Genomic DNA, 16506 nt, shown 5'->3' on the forward strand with positions numbered 1-16506 from the left:
CTTTTCTCACCACCCTGCTGATGCCCCCATGTTTGTGATGGGAGTGAGCCACGAGAAATATGACAGCTCCCTCGAGATTGTCAGTAACGTCTCTCTCACCACCAACTATGTGGCTCCCCTGGCCAAGGTCGCCAATGGCAAGATTGACATCGTGGAGGGACTCATGGCCAGTGATGGGTGCCATCACTGCCAACCAGAAGACCATGGTTGGACCCTCTGAGAAGCTGTGGTGTGATGGTTGAAAGTCCCAGTTCTACTGATGCCACCAAGGTTGTGGGCAAGGTCATTCCTGAGATGATGTACAAGCTGCCTGGCATGACCTTCCATATTTTTTTCCAAAGTGTTCGTTGTGGATCTGACCTGTCCTCTGGAGAAACCTCCAATTATAGTCACATCAAGAAACTGGGACTATTTTGGCCACAAAAACTACCCTCCCTAAGGTAATGTACCCTTCAGGGGAGGCCTGCATCAGTGACTAATGCAAGCTTACAAAGGCCTTCCACCACCCCCAATTTGGTACAACTCTTCAGAGCCAGTCACACTCCAGAACTCCTTAGGGTTGACAAAATTTCAGTTGTAACTGCACTGAGTCAGTTTTCCCCTCTTTCTTTCTCTCTTCCTCGCAGATAGAGCTTCTGAGATCACTGCAGAAGTTTCTGATCCTTTGTTCAGAAAACCCAGTTGAAGGGAGTTGGACCTAGAAAGCTGACTGTGAAGTAGGATTTGGGATTGGATCACCTATCAATGAGGACATTTCCTCTGATTTCAGTGTAATTTGCATAACCCTGGGCATGCTCCAGAGAGGCATTGACTCATGCTTTCACTGGTGTTGAAATGGGATAGCATTCCAATGAAAGGGGACATACTGGGTGATGTGCACTCTCTATTACATGTGAGATGTTGAGGGTGATGATAACTATGAGGATATGGAGTTGCATGGATGTGGGAAGTGCACTGATTTGTTTAAGATAGATAATGGTCAGATGATTGATAAACAATTTGAAGTAACTTGTGAAAGCCAGAAGGCCCTCTTGGTAACACTGAATGAAATGAAATCCTTACATGAAACAACAGGGTAAAAGTTTCTGTGGTGCATGTAATATAGTATATACAGATGATATTTATAATGATGCACATATGAAACATATATTATAATGCAATATTACTTCAGTAAAAATGAAAAACAAAATAAAAGGGTACTGGATCCTAGTAGGTCCCCTTCATGGTAGTCAGAGCTCCAGTAATGAAAAAGAAGTATAGTGAAACTTAGGGATGTGGAGATATCTGGAAGATACAGTTAATGACTTTGAATTCCCAGGTTCTGTTGAACTGATTAGGATTTCAGAGGAGACTCACGTGTCCTTGTTAGAAGATTTAACTCAGTTCTTGTTTGAGAATTAATCAGAGACCCCCAAATGGGCAGGTTCCTTATGAGACAATGTGCCCCCTCTCCACATCAGCCCCACCTTTTGGCAACCATACAAACAACAAGGTCAGATCCCAAAAGACCAGCTGGGAACTGGTGGACCTACTAAGAAAAGAGAACAATGAATGCTAATGAATTTCTAGAGTCTTTCAGTGATTCTATGCTAGAAACTAGAAAGTTACCTGAACATGCAGTGCAGACTACTTATAGAAACTTTTCTGCTATTTTCATGTTAAAAATTAAGAATATGTTATATCCTATAATAACCCACATCTCTCCCCAAAAGAACAAACAGTAATAATTTTTGTAAGAAATTATGACATGTTGAAACACAGATGAAATTTCTTTGGCATGCCTCAGTTTACAAGCCCCTGAATAAAATTTATTAAAAGGAGATCCAGAACATGTCTCAATTTATTTCCACAAAATAAAAGTAGAAAAATGTTTCTTTGCCTTAAAGTATGATTCTTACTTGTTAAATTGTGATTTTTTTTTTCTTTTTGACAATGGCTTTTTTAAGTTGTATTATTTTTTTATTGCAGTAACATTGATTTACAACACTGTACGTGATTGAGAGGTTCACACCTATTCAGGTTTCTGTTATCCAATAAACCCACCACCAAAGCACCAATAATCCTCCACTCTAGTCCAGGGGCCATGCTCCTCTCTTTCTCTTCCCCTCCTATCACCTTATGGTGACCTCAATTTTATAGCAAGGTTTCTAGGGTTTGTTTTGTTTTAGCATTTTCTGTCCCTTTGTTTCATTTCTTTACATTTAGCAATTGAGTGAAATAATCCAATATCTGTCTCTCTCTTTCTGGTTTATTTCACTTAGCATAATCCCTGCTGTATAAACATAACAGAATACTACTCAAGCTATAAAAAAAAAAGTGAAGAATGAGATCTTGCCATTTGCAACAACATGGATGAAACTAGAGGGGATGATGCTATGGGTGCATTCTTTACCTAATTCAATCAACTAAATAATCACTTTGTTCATATAGAACCAGAAGCTAATACACAGTAGTGCGCTATTTAGTCTTAAACTTTTCAAAATAATACAATCTGTTAAACACCTTGGTAATAAACAACATTGAAACAAGTCTTAGACTGCCAGCAATCTTGTCTACCAGCACACATTACTTTAACTATTTAAAAATGAGAGTTTTGGGTTGTAAAGAAAAAGAAACAGAAACATATTCTTGAACAACATCTCTGTTCAACCACAATCATATATGTGATAGACACATATCAGGTTAAAAATTAAATTTTTCTTATATTAAATGTCAAGAAATTTAGGGAGGTCATGTGCAGCAGTTGAGCGCTGGGTTGCGAAGCTGCCCGCGGCCTCTGCGGCGCCGGTTCGATCCCTGGCTGCTCACCGGCCACCGGAGGAGGGTCCCACATGGCGCCAGACCTCTCCTGCCACCCACTGCTCCCCTCAGCAGTGTACTTCGGTCCTTCTGCCTGCTCTACTCCCCGCTCTGGCTCTGGTGAATTCTCTCAGCTTCTTCTGACTGTACCCAGTGCTTGTATAAACAAACAACAAACAAACAAACAAACAAACAAATAAATAATACATGCCTCTTAAAAAAAAAAAAAGAAATTTAGGGAGGTCAGGATTAAAAATAAAACAAAACTACTCTCCTACAAACTGCAAAATATAAAATTGACACAATATACCATAGTCCCTAACAAATTCAATGTGAAAAATACTTTTATTTCTAATAAAGTTATTCCTGTACTGTTAGCAGCAACCCCTTTTTCCATCTCAAAAAATAATAAAAAAAAAAAAAAATTCAACAGTCATTTGGGGTATGTGTAAATTTTCCTAAGGTGATTTCTAAACACTGCCAGTTTAAAGTCACCTAACTGGCCATAATAATGTATAAATTATTTTGTTCTTACAGATTTTTTTCTAATGTTTCTTTTTTTTTTTTCAGTAGGTAGGGAATTCTACTTTATTAAAATAAAATGTATTGAAACGCCATTGGTTTGCATTCTTGTTGGTAGTTTCAAAGTATAGGATCTCTCCCTTCAGGTGTGGTCACCAAAACTCACCCACCACCCAAGCGCCCATAGTCCTCCACTGCAGCCCACTGTGTGCTCTTCCAACCTGTTCTCACACCTCTCCCTCTTCTTCCTTCTGCCCCTCTGGGTGTCTCAGTTAGATGGTCAGCTTTCAAGAGTTGGTTTTAAAGGTTGTCTTTGACCCTTTGTTTGGTTTTTCTATATTCTAGATATAAATGACCCCATCTGGTATTTGTCTTTCTCCTCCGGCTTAGTTCGCTTTCCTCTCCATCCATGTTGCCACAGATGGTATGTTTTGTTTTTTCCAAATGTTAACAAAGAACTATGATAACTTGAAAATTCCATTATTTAAATGGAGTTTCATTTCTTTTACTGAAATGTTGTCATTGACATAAACTACAAACCCACTCTATAAGCTTATGGCATGGAATGTCAGATATAATAAATTTGATTGTAGAATATGAAGAGGGTAGGTGTTTATGATACAAATTCAAAGTTTTCTATAAAACTAAGACCCATCATTTTCTTTAAAACGCTTCTACTTTTGGGTCTCCCCTGTTGGTGCAGCGGTTGAGCGCTGGGCTGCGAAGCTGCCCACAGCCTCTGCAACTCCCGTTTCGATCCTGGCCACTGGCAAGGGTCCCACATTGGCATGCAGACCTCTCCTGCTGCGCCCACTGCTCCCCTCAGCAGTGTATTTCCTCGGTCTGCCTGCTCTGTTCCCCATCCTGGCTCTGGTGAATTCACTCACCCTCCCGCTCTTCTGACTGTACCCAGTGCTTGTATAAATAAATATATCTTTAAAATAAAAAATAAATAAAAAGTAAAACGCTTCTACTTTTCCTTAAAAACACATCACTTTGCTTTGGAGTACTTCTACTTTCAGCCAAGTGTCAGATATATTTTCATACCTGAAATAATTAAAAATCAGAATAAAAGACATAATGGCTTCTACAGTCGTCCATCACTTAATGACATTTTAGTCACCACCAGACTGCATTCATGACAGTTGTCCCAATAGGCTACACCATACAGTCCATATAGCCCACCAAATTCAACCACACAAAAAGGGCCGGGACCCAGGCCCACCATCTAGGCCTGTGTAAGCCCCTCCAGGACAGTCGCACAATGACGATATTGCCTAACAGCACATTGCTTGCAAATTTTCTTCTGATTAAGTGACGTATAACTATACCAGAAACTAGGTAGCAAGGACTGAGCTCTGAGAGATGGGAAATGAGGTGAGGTAAGTCCACTGTGCTCTGTCTGATATCTACTGAGAATTTGAAGCTGCAACACCCCAAAGACACCCAAAAAGACCTTTATTTGAGGAGACAGCATCCAGGGAGACCAGCCTGCAAGAGTTCATGTGGCAGATGTGAGAGCTGAGAACTGCACAGGCTATGGTTGGGAGGATCTTCAGTTGAGTACCCATGACAGGACTCACCCTACAACCAGGGAGAGAGACTCCCAAAAGGAGCAAAGGGAACAGTCCCTCAAACTTACATAGGTCTAGAAGTTTGTGATCCCACCAGCTATGGTATAAACCTCATAATTCATAAGTACATTGGATGAAATACACAGAAATGAATTTTATTCATAGTTTAAAACTGAACCTTGAAAATAATAGATTATTTGTAGCAAAAAGCTCAAGAATATTTGTAAGAATATAAAAATATATAGTACCCAACAATATCTGGCATCCCAGTCAATGACCAGACAACAAGAAGCACCATAATAAATAGGTCAATCTTAATACAAACAGATCAAAGAAATATATACATGTTAAGTAGAGATATATAAATAAAATATATTCCTGGGCCTCCCCTGCTCCCCTGGAGCAGGTGGTTGAACATCATGCTGTGAAGTTCTCTGCAGCCTTTGCAGTGCAGGTTTGATACCGGCTGGCTGGTGAGGGTCCCACATGGCGGGGCAGACGTCTCCTGTCGTGCCCACTGCTGCCCTTAGCAGTGTATTTCGTCAGTCTGCCTGTTCTGCTCCCCGCTCTGTCTCTGGTGAATCCTCTCACCCTCCCGCGCATCTGGCCTTTACCCCAGTTCTTGTATAAATAAATAAATAAATCTTTAAAAAAAAAAAGAAATAAAATATATTCCTAATTGAAATTCTAGGTTAAAAATATGTAATACCTGGGGTGAAAAATACACTGAATAAGATATACAGTAGGTTAAACAATACAGGAGAAAAGACATAGAAGCATAAATGATAAAGCACAGAGAAAGAAAAATTACTGAATATAAGTAGAGCATCAGTGAACTGTGGGACAACTTTGGGTATCCTAATATATATGTAATTTGAGTCTCTGTGGACAACATATAAAAGTTATTTGAAAAAAAATGACTTAATTTTTTCTAGACTTCATGAAAACTATAAATCTACAAATCCAATGAAATTCAAGTATAAGAAACTCAATAAAATTCAAGTATAAGAAATATAACAAAAATTAGACCAACATATGCTGTAATAAAATGGCTTAAAATCAGTAATAAAAACTTCAGGTTTTTAAACATATTTATATTACACTCACTCTGCATTGTATGTAATATCTTTACCTACAGACCTTATAATTTTGTATACATGAAATAAAGTCTGTAAACATCTCTTTATATGGTAAGCACTATATCATAAATCTGGGGGATGGAGAAGCTAAAATACAAACATAAGCTGCATTGTGGTCAATTTATCACCAATCTATTAATTTTGGCAATTTTTATGAAAGAAACTATTATGGAAACCCTATAACTTCAAAATCTTTCTCTTACTTTAAAGTTAAAGAACTTTGGCACTAGTCCTACATAAATCTGCTCTGAATCCCAATGCTGTTTGCTGGTGATTTTTTTGTGGGCTGGACTTTGGTTTTGCTTATTGGTTTGTTGATTTAAAAGGGAAAAAATACATAGAGCAGCATAGATGTCTATGTTATAAATGTGGAATCAAAATGAACATAAAATAAGGTTGACTGGTGAATTTAGAGGGAAACCCAAATAGTAAAAGAGCAGAAATTCACAAGATGACCTCCAAGCTGAGATTTGTTGAAAAGACAGGAAATAGTTTCAGATGATACCAATTTGCTCATAAGTCTGCATAAATATCTCTTTCATTATATAGTTAAATAGGATATGAAACAAAATACAACTAATGTGAAAATCATCATAATTATAGCTCTAGTTTAATGAATTTTGTATGGCAAGTTTTTCTGATAGATTGTAATAGTTAATCCTTAATACAACCATGTTATGCATGACATATATATATATATATATATATATATATATAACAGGTTTTTGAGAAATGATCTTATATGTCATAATTGAAGATGCACAGAATGTGAAGTAAACCAAATACAAGGCATGCAATAAGGAAGATCACTGCTATCTTCCCATTGAGAAATCTAAATACCCTGTGCCTGGCTCATCCATTCTTGAAATCTCATTCTTGAAAGTGTGTAGTCCTTGGCAAATCTGCCTCACAAGACCATATTTGCTGGTTTCTACACAAACCCCTCAGGAATATTTCATCAAAGTTGTAAATAACTTGGAATTATTTCTGTATACATTCAGTTGTGTATTGCTTCAGTAAATGTAAACCTCATGAAGAGAAAAGGCAGTGTTTTCCTCATTTATCTATCAGCGCTATAGACCAATACTACTACTACTAACACTAACACTAACAAATTTGTAGTATTATATTTAGTATTACATAAGTACTACACAACTATATAGTCCAGAAGGAGGACTGAAGTTATGGAACTGCACAATCCCCCAGGAAAGGGGAGGTTTCAGGTTCCCTGCCCCACCCAAGGAAAGGTGGGGTTGAGCAGGGAGAAGAAGCTGGAGAGGAGACTGGAGAGGAAGGAAGAAGTATAGAGAGCAGGAGGAGACCTGGAGGAGGCACATGGAGCAGAGAAACATGTGAAGAAGGTCCTGGACTGCTGAAACAGATGTGGGTGAGAGACCCATGAAGAGGTTAAGAAAGGCTGCTTTTATCTTGATTTTGCTCTGTTTGTACTAGATGTGCTGGATCCTTTCTGCCCCTTTGCTATGGGTGCCCAACAGGAGGTGCCTTAGACTTGTGACAAGATTTCAGGCCTCAGTGGTCCTGCTTTGGGCCAACCATGTTTGGCTGGGCATTTACCCACAAGAAAATGGGTAGCTTTGGGTCCTAGATTTGGAAACTAAGTTCTTTGTCTTTTCTTTGTTCACACTATTTGTATTAAAATTCCTTTCCAGTAAAGATCTTATAAATTAGAGTATGTTTTGTCTTGATGCAGCAGATGGCAGAAACTATTTAGAGTGGGCAGGTTTGGGGGTTCTGGGGTGCCCCTCACCCTGTGCTATAACAGTTGGAGTGGAAGACTTCCCTTTTTTGTCACTGCTAAAAGCAATAATAAAATAGGAAAGTTAAAATATATTTATTGTGTTAAGAGCAAGACACTTTCTATTAAAAACAATTTGAATTACCACTCAGCCTGTTATTTAGCAGTCTTCCCTTTAGAAATAGATTTTCAATAGAAATATCATTTGTAGTAGTATTTTCTCTATTTTTAAAACATGAAGTTCTGGTTTTAGTTCAAGGAAATCTTATTGGCTAAGTAATGCTGCACGAGAGAGATGTAACTAAATAAACCTCTACACATGTGTTCTAAGAGGTTTTTGTAGTGTTTTGAAAGAAATTAAAATTCTTGTGGCTTTTGCATGTTTGATAACACCACACCAACAATCTCCTCACCTTTATTTCACTAACTCTTCCATTCTGATATTCATTCTGGTCACCAACTGGCTCATGGTTTCATTTAATGAAGTGCAGAGTCCCATAAGTATTTAACATGAAACACATGGCAATGCACACACCCAGGAGCAATTAAGTCCAATGGGAAATTCAGAATACATTCCATTCCCTATACCTTGGAGTTCCAAAATGTAAACCAGTCACACCCATGTAGAACAACTGTGGATTGTGTGTTTGATTGTTTGAGAAAAACAATCACAGAAAAGTTTTCTTAAAGCAGGATTTGTGTAAAGAAAATGAGCAGCAGTGTGATGGCTTTTTTCTTTTTCTTTCTAACACACAATACATTAAGAGTATTAGCCCTAGTTTCACATAAAGATGAAATGCACTCAGTAAATTGCTTCTGTGATTCTACAAAAAGCCATTACAGCTTCTGCACTTTAGCCCAAATGCATTTTAAGCCTTAATTTAACTTACTGTAGATAAATTAGAGCAATAGGGAGAATGTGGTGATTTTTTCTCTTAGTATTGGTTTTGAATCTTTGCTCTCTAGAAAAGTTAAATTTATTTTTATTTATGGAATTGTTATTATAAGTAAATCAAATAAAAGATCTCTGGGTTATGTGGAATCGTATCAAGACCCACTAGGACTATATTATTATTGCCTGACCACTCTACTAAATATCTGACTAATCTACTCTTCCGTTTGCTTGCTTCACCAAGTATTTTAGCACAGATCATCTGAGATACAAGCCTTCCCTCATTGTCACCAAGAATCCATTTATAGTAAACAAGGTACCTAAGAATGGGAATTTTCTTTGCTCCCAACCAAATCAAGTTAAGCCCTCGGCCTGACCTGCCCTGTTGGTGCAGAATACACATGATTAATGGATCTGGAGTTAGGGGAGAGGAGAGCATTAAGGCCCTTGCTGCAATGCCATAAACTGCCAATGTTCTTATCAAAGTTTCACTAGATTTGAATAAAACTTCCTTGAATAAAGTTTCCCAATTGTTGTACATCTTTGATCATTTCTAAAGTCCTGCATTGGTTGTTTTGATAACTTTCTCCAGTTTTATCATTATTTTTTAGGGAGAAAATTTGGCAACTCTTCAACATACAGGAAATTCAGCATTAACTTCTACTGTTTTGAGTCACAGAGATCTGGGAATCATTTGTTACCTACCTGTAGCAGCAGGAAGTGATGGAGCAGAATCTCTATACCACCAGACGGGTAAAGGAGGAGAAAAGCCCTCAGCGGCTTTTCAGGCTTTTATTGGGATTTTACCAGGTACACGGCAGTCATGGGGGCTGGGGGCCCAGGAGGCTGGCAGGCCCCCCAGCCTCCAGCGAATCTTCACTCTTTCTGGGCTCTCTGACATTCTCTTGTGGTCTCGTTCTCTCTCCTGGTATTCCATTCCTTTGGCGTACCATGACACCGCCCCTTATAGGCCCAGGCTCAGCCCAGGGGTACCCACCTATGCATGCCCACACCCTACTCCAGGTGTCCGCCATCAGGCATGCATTTAATCTAATGGTGGGAGGGCAGAAAAGCCTGATACTTTATTTACCCTACACTATTCTATCCTGACTGATAAAATGGGTATATCCTTCTGTTACTGTTACTTCCTTCTAGGTCAGTCACAAAAATCTAAAATATTTATAATTTAATTCTTAGTTTCATTTTCACTCCCAACATATAAAGATATGGAAGGTCATTACTCTCTCATAACAAGAAAACAAGCTAAATACCCTTAAAAAATCAATGAATTTCATTAGATTCATAATAAACATGAGGTCATAGGACAAACCACAACTCCAACATCTGGAGAAATGTGCAAATACAAAGAATCACAATTCAAGAATCATCTTACTTAAAATAAGAGCTTCTAAAACAAATAACTGGTTGGAATAATTAAATGGTAATTTTGATAAACTGCTGGAGGCCAAGTGTCAACTAACATGAGAGTTTAAATCCCTGGAGGTACAACTTTAGGGGCGGGGTGAGGGGGCTGGCTTTCATAAATTTTACCTCCAGCACACCCCCTCCAGGTTATCACGATGAGCACAGGAGGGAAAAATACTTTATGCTTCATGCAAAAGGAAGAAAAACAACTCTTTTAAAATACCCAGAGAAAGAGTAACCATTTTTAAATACTTCAGGGCTTTCTCCATAATAAAAACCTGCCCTGGAAGGAAAACAACTTTATTAGACTCTTATCTGACTTAGGGGAACAGCAATTAACCAAATCCATTCCCCTGTAATATTTCTGTCTCAGTTAAGACGAGGGTGGGGCAAAGAAATGCTTCCAAAAATCACAGTCAGGAACTCAGACCCACAGGAAAAAGTAGTTTTAATCATAAGATTATAGAGTACCTCCCTATAGGGTAAGGAAAAATGTCAGGCTTTTCTGCCCTCCCGCCATCAGGATAGATGATGGATCCTTGAGGTCCTGAATGCATGCCTGATGGCAGGCACCTGGAGTAGGGTGTGGGCAGAGGTAGATGGGATTCACCTGGGCTGTAACGGTGCTTTTAAGGGCAGCGTCATGGGGATGCCAGGAGAAGCTGAAAGAGAAGCCGAGAGAGAAGCAAGAGAAGCAGAAGCCTAGAGAAGGCCAGGGAGCCCAGAGTGAAGACCTACTGGGAGCTGGGAGGCCTGCCAGCCTACCAGCCCCCACTGGCGCCCCTGCCTGCCGTGCTCCTGGTAATCCCAATAAAAACCTGCAAATCACTGAGGACTCTGACTCCTCCTTTACCCGGTCTTCTGGATCAGAAAACCTGCTCCGTGGCCCATTCCTGACCCTACACTCCCCTCTCCATAACCTCTCCACCACATCAACGGGGCTCAGAGATAATAAAAATGGATTACATATGGAAAAACTATAAGATACAGACTCTATTTAAGAGGAAATTGTTAAGAGGAAACCCTAAGAAGATACATGGAAAAGAACATTATAGGAACTCAGTCTCTGGAAGTTACTGAAAACTATAAACACAATCTAATTCCTGTGGTAAAAAAGCCTGAAATAAAGATTTAATATAATTGGATACCTTGACACCAGGAAGGGTCTCAGATGACCTAACCCCAGGTTCCTCTTACTGTTACTCTCTAGATAAGATTCTCTTGCCACTCAGTTCTCCTTTTCACAGGTTGATAGGATGCCTGTTTATCCCTGAGCGGTGAATTTCATTTCCTACCAGCTGGACTTGTTCAAACAAGTCAACCCATTGACATGTGAGAATGTGGGATAATTGGCTCTCATCTAAGTATAAAACCTGCCTACCAAGTCACTACTGTTCATTCTGCTATTGAACACAACCCCCCTGAGAGGGTTGTGTGGCATGGCATTTGGTATTCCTTCCCCCCGAGGATGTAAGTATAAATAACAAGAGCTGTGATTTTTACCTGTCCAATGTTGGATATTATGTGGGAAGCCATACCCGTAAACCAAGGGGAGGAATCCCTCCCTAACCAATGGAATGTAAATGAGATGATCAAAATAACATCTAGCCAGATTAAAATAAGCCTCACACTAAGTGCCTATTTATTTCAGCTTCTTTTAGCCATATATCATGTCTGACTTTCAACAAAAAAATTACAAGGCAGACAAAGATGAGGAAAAACAAACCCTGAAGAAACAAAGCAAGCATTAGGATCAGATTCACATAATTACAAAGATTTAAGAATTATGACATAAGGAATTTCAAATAACTGTGATTAAAATGGTAAAAGCTTCAGTGGAAAGTAGATAGAATGTGAGAACAGATGGGTAATGAAAGCAAAGAGATAAAATCTCTAAAAAAGAATTAAGGTAAAATGTAATATATAATAGGAATAAAGAATCCCTTTAATGGCTGTTCAGTGCACTGGGCATGACTATGGAAAGAATCAGTAAGTTTGAAGATATATCAGTAGAAACTTCCAAATTGACATGTGAAAAGAGAAATAGCAAACTTGTGTGTGTGTGTGTGTGTTTGGTACACACAAAAATTGTGGGATAATTACAAGAAGGTGTAATGTGAAATGTGAATACCACAGAAAAGAGAAAAAAACAGAAAAATATTTGAAGTATTAATGGCGGTCCTTAACTAACAACATACACTAAATCATGCAACAAGGAAGCTCAGGAAATATCAGGAAGAATAAACACTAAACTCTCTACACATTGGCAAGTTATATTTAAACTGAAGAATATCAAAGACATAGAAAACCTTGAAAGAAAGCTGGGTGGGCTTATTACATTTAAGGGGTAAGGATATGAATTACATCAGGCTTCTCATTAGAAATCAAGCAAGCAGAGATTGGAGTGAATATTTTAAAAGATTGAAAGGATAAATTCCACCAACCTCAAATTGTGTATACAGCAAAATTATCCTACTGAAGGGAAAGAGAAAGAATTTCTCAAGCAACATCAACAAAACAGACATGAAAGACCTGGGGAAATTGCTATCAGTAGACCTTCTTTAACAAAAATGTTAAAGAAATTTTCAGAGAGAAAAAAATGCTGTCAGGAACTTAGATCTATATAAAAATGGAAGAGTGAGAATAAATAAATGAAAGTTAAATATATTTTTTTTATTCTTCTAGGGCCTCCCTGGTGGCACAAGGGGTTAAGGCACAACCTATGAAGCTATCAGCAGCCACTGCAGCACGAGTTCAATGCCCCACCAGGGAGATACCCACATGGTGCAGCAGACCTCTCCTGACTGGCCCACTGCTCCCCTCAGCAGTGTATTTCAGTCAATTAGCCTGTTCTGTTCCCCACTCTGTCTCTGGTGAATCCTCTCACCACCGCCCACACCTCTGGCCTGTACCCCAGTTCTTGTATGTATAAATAAATAAATCTTTAAAAAAATGTTATTCTTATTTTAATCAATTCAATATATAAATATTTATTAAAAGTAAAAGTAAAAATATTTTTTAGGTAATTATAAAATCAGTATAAGAAGTGAATGACAGCAATGTTACAAGTAAGAGGAGAGAGTGAGTGTGCACTACTCAAGTGGCATACTGTTATTTCAAAGTGGATACAGATTAGTTGAATTGTATGCTGCATTTTAACCAATATAAAATCTCAAAAGAGACAAACAGACAAAAGAAATATAAGAGAGAAATAATGTTAAATGCTCAATTAAAACCGTAACCGGAGGGCCTCCCCGGTGGCGCAGCGGTTGAGCGCTGGGTTGCGAAGCTGCCGTTGGCCTCTGCGGCGCCGGTTCGATCCCCGGCTGCTCCCCGGCCACCGGAGGAGGTTCCCACATGGCGCGCAGACCTCTCCTGCCGCCCGCTGCTCCCCTCAGCAGTGTACTTAGGTCCTTCTGTCTGCTCTGCTCCCCGCTCTGGCTCTGGTGAATTCTCTCACCCTCCCGTGCTTCTGACTGTGCCCAGTGCTTGTATAAATAAATAAATAAATCTTTAAAAAAAAAAACTGTAACCGGAAAGAAAAAAAAAACAAACTGTTACCGGAACCCAGCCACCTCAGTGGTGGGAGCCGGCAGGACAGTGATGTCCTTTCAACCTGCTGCTCCACCACAAGTCTCTTGTGACAGCTGCTCCTCAGAGCTCAGTAACTGCCATTCGCAATGGACCAATCAGTAAGCTGATTGGCGCTAAATGGTCCAATCAGACTTGTGGGTAGGAGGATATAAACCAGGGTTGGAGGGCACTAAAAAAGCCCCCCCAAAAAGGAGACAATGATCAGAGCCCCCATAAAGATAAGAGGACAAGGGAGGCTCCCGAAGGAAAGGAGACGATGACCGCAGCCCGAAAGAAGACAACCAGGACCCCAAAAGAAGGAGAGATGACACAAGACCCCTGAAGAAAAGAAGATGGTTCCAGCCTCTGAAGAAAGAAGAAAAGAAACACCAGCAGCTGCCCTCCGAGGAGGGAGGAGAAGCCGAAGGTCTCTGTCACGACTGGGCCTGGTCCTGTTTCTGACATTGCTTGAAAGACCCTGGGCCTGGTGCCTCAAAGAGCTGTTTATTATTGGTATAGCCCAACAACTCACAAAGAGCTGTTAACACCAGGTGTCTCTGACACCACCTCTGTGAGCCAGAGTGGCCATCACTACTGGCTAGTGCTGTCCAGCACTCCTGGTAATCAGTGGCGACCATCACTGATGCTACCTGGGTGAGGCAGCCGCCACTTGTGGATACAGCAAGTTCTTTGTTTCCCGTTTGCAAATAAACCCCATGGAGGTTGTTCCTGAAGTCTCAGGTCTCCTGCAATTGTGCAGTGGGTGAGAACCCACAGTGACCTCTCCTCTTATCAGGCACTGTCCTTGTTAGGCTATAGCTTTTGGTTTGGGCTTTTGGAGGCTTTTTGGTGGCTCCCTGGTCTCAGAGACCCTGTGGCCTCTTTTGTGGCTCTCTGCCCCTGTTTCAGTAGGCGACTGTGAAAGGACTCCAACCCGCAAAAGAGGCCTCTCCACCCCTGTTTCAAAACCACAGAGGGCAGAAAAAGGTTTAAAATAAATGAAAGACCACATCTTCTTGATCCAGCCATCTATTTTGGGGCATTTGGGTTGTTTCCATAGCTTAGCTATTGTAAATAGTGTTGCTATAAACAAAGGGGTGCAGGTGCCCTTTTGAATTAATGTTTCTGTGTCCTTTGGATAAATACCTGGAGTGAAATTGCTGCATCATATGGAAGCTCTATGTTTAGTAGGTCCAGAAATCTCCACACAGCTCTCCAGAGTGGTTGGACCAGTTTGCACTCCCACCAGCAGTGCAGGAGAGTTCCTTTTTCTCCACATTCTCGCCAACATATGCTATAGCTAGTTTTTTTGTTTGTTTGTTTTTTGTTTTTTTAATATGTGCCATTCTCACTGGTGTAAGATGGTATCTCATTGTAGTTTCGATTTGCATTTCCCTGATTACAAGTGAAGATGTGGAACATATACACAATGGAATATTGCTCAGCAATCAAAAGAGATAAACTCATTCAATTTGCAGTAACATGGATGGAGCTAGAAGGGATCATGCTCAGTGAAATAAGCCAGAAAGAAAAAGAAAAATACCAGATGGTCTCACTCATAGCAGGAATTGAGAAAACAAAAATAAGGGACCAGGAAAAAGACCAATTATAATAAAGTAAAAATCAAGATCAACAAGCAATTATAAATCAGAGACACACTACGGGGGGTGAGAATTGTGTGGGGACTATAACCAAGATGAAAATGCATACATTGTGCAAAAATGAAAAATGATGTAAAAAATATATAAAATAAAATGAAATAAAATAAAATAAATAAATGAAAGACACAGGGCCTCCCTGGTGGTGCAAGGGGTTAAGACCCAACCTATGAGGCTGTCCACAGCCACTGCCACATGAGTTTGATCCCCAGCCAGAGAGTAACCCACATGGCACAACAGACTTCTCCTGACTCACCTGCAGCTCCCCTCAGCAGTGTATTTCAGTCAGTCTGCCTGTTCTCTTCCCCACTCTGTCTCTGGTGAATCCTCTCACCCCTCCACACACACACCTCTGCCTGTACCCCACTTCCTGTATGTATAAATAAATAAATCTTTTTTAAAAAATGAAAGACACAAATAGCAAATGCAAGGAAAACTGTTACAAAGTACATATTAATCCAATTGTATCTATAATCACTTGACATAAATAATCCAATTACACCTAGTAAAACCAGATATTGTTACACTAGATAAAGCAACAAAAAATAACAATGTTGTCAACAATTGTACTTTTATGTAAAAAATAATACAGAGAAGAAATAAAACTTTTACCAAAAAGTAACTTTGGGCATCAAATTTTTGTTCGCCTAGACTTCATATTGTATATCACCAAATAACTTAATCGGAAGTTTGGTTGTTTTTTGTTGACCTAGTCTGGCTTGTATCTTTCTGTTCTGTGTATATTTTTTTAAATTGTGGCTGAATATAAGCAACATGAAAGTTGCTATTTTAACTGTGTTAAGTGCTAATACAGTGATATTAGTAAGGTTTCATATTCTCTAATTGTTATACATGTCAACTAAATCAATATTACTGAGTGGTTCAAGTCTCTTACATCCTTATTAATTTTATTACCTTTTATACCCTTTATTGAGAAAGATACCAACTTTCTCATTTTTTTTTTATTTTACTTGCAATTTTCTAGTTTTTACACCTCATAATTTGACAATATCTTACATGAGCCACAATTATCTTCCCATCATATATGCTTATTATCAATATACAATTATCCTAATTTGGGTCTCTCTGGTGGCGCAGCAGTTGAGCGCTGGGCTGTGAAGCTGCCTGCCAGTGAGGGTCCCATTTGGCGCACAGACCTCTCTTGCCA

The 16506-nt window shown here is 39.4% G+C and overlaps 1 pseudogene; it reads left to right on the forward strand.

The window, feature by feature from the left end:
* The first annotated feature begins 234 nt into the window (after window positions 1-234).
* Window positions 235-16506, forward strand: part of LOC119242825 (heat shock cognate 71 kDa protein-like) — a 102855-nt pseudogene continuing 86583 nt past the window's right edge.

The sequence above is a fragment of the Talpa occidentalis genome, unplaced genomic scaffold (genome assembly GCF_014898055.3).
Source record: "Talpa occidentalis isolate TD23 unplaced genomic scaffold, MPIMG_talOcc4v2.1 talOcc4.13, whole genome shotgun sequence".
Classification (NCBI taxonomy): Eukaryota; Metazoa; Chordata; class Mammalia; order Eulipotyphla; family Talpidae; genus Talpa; species Talpa occidentalis.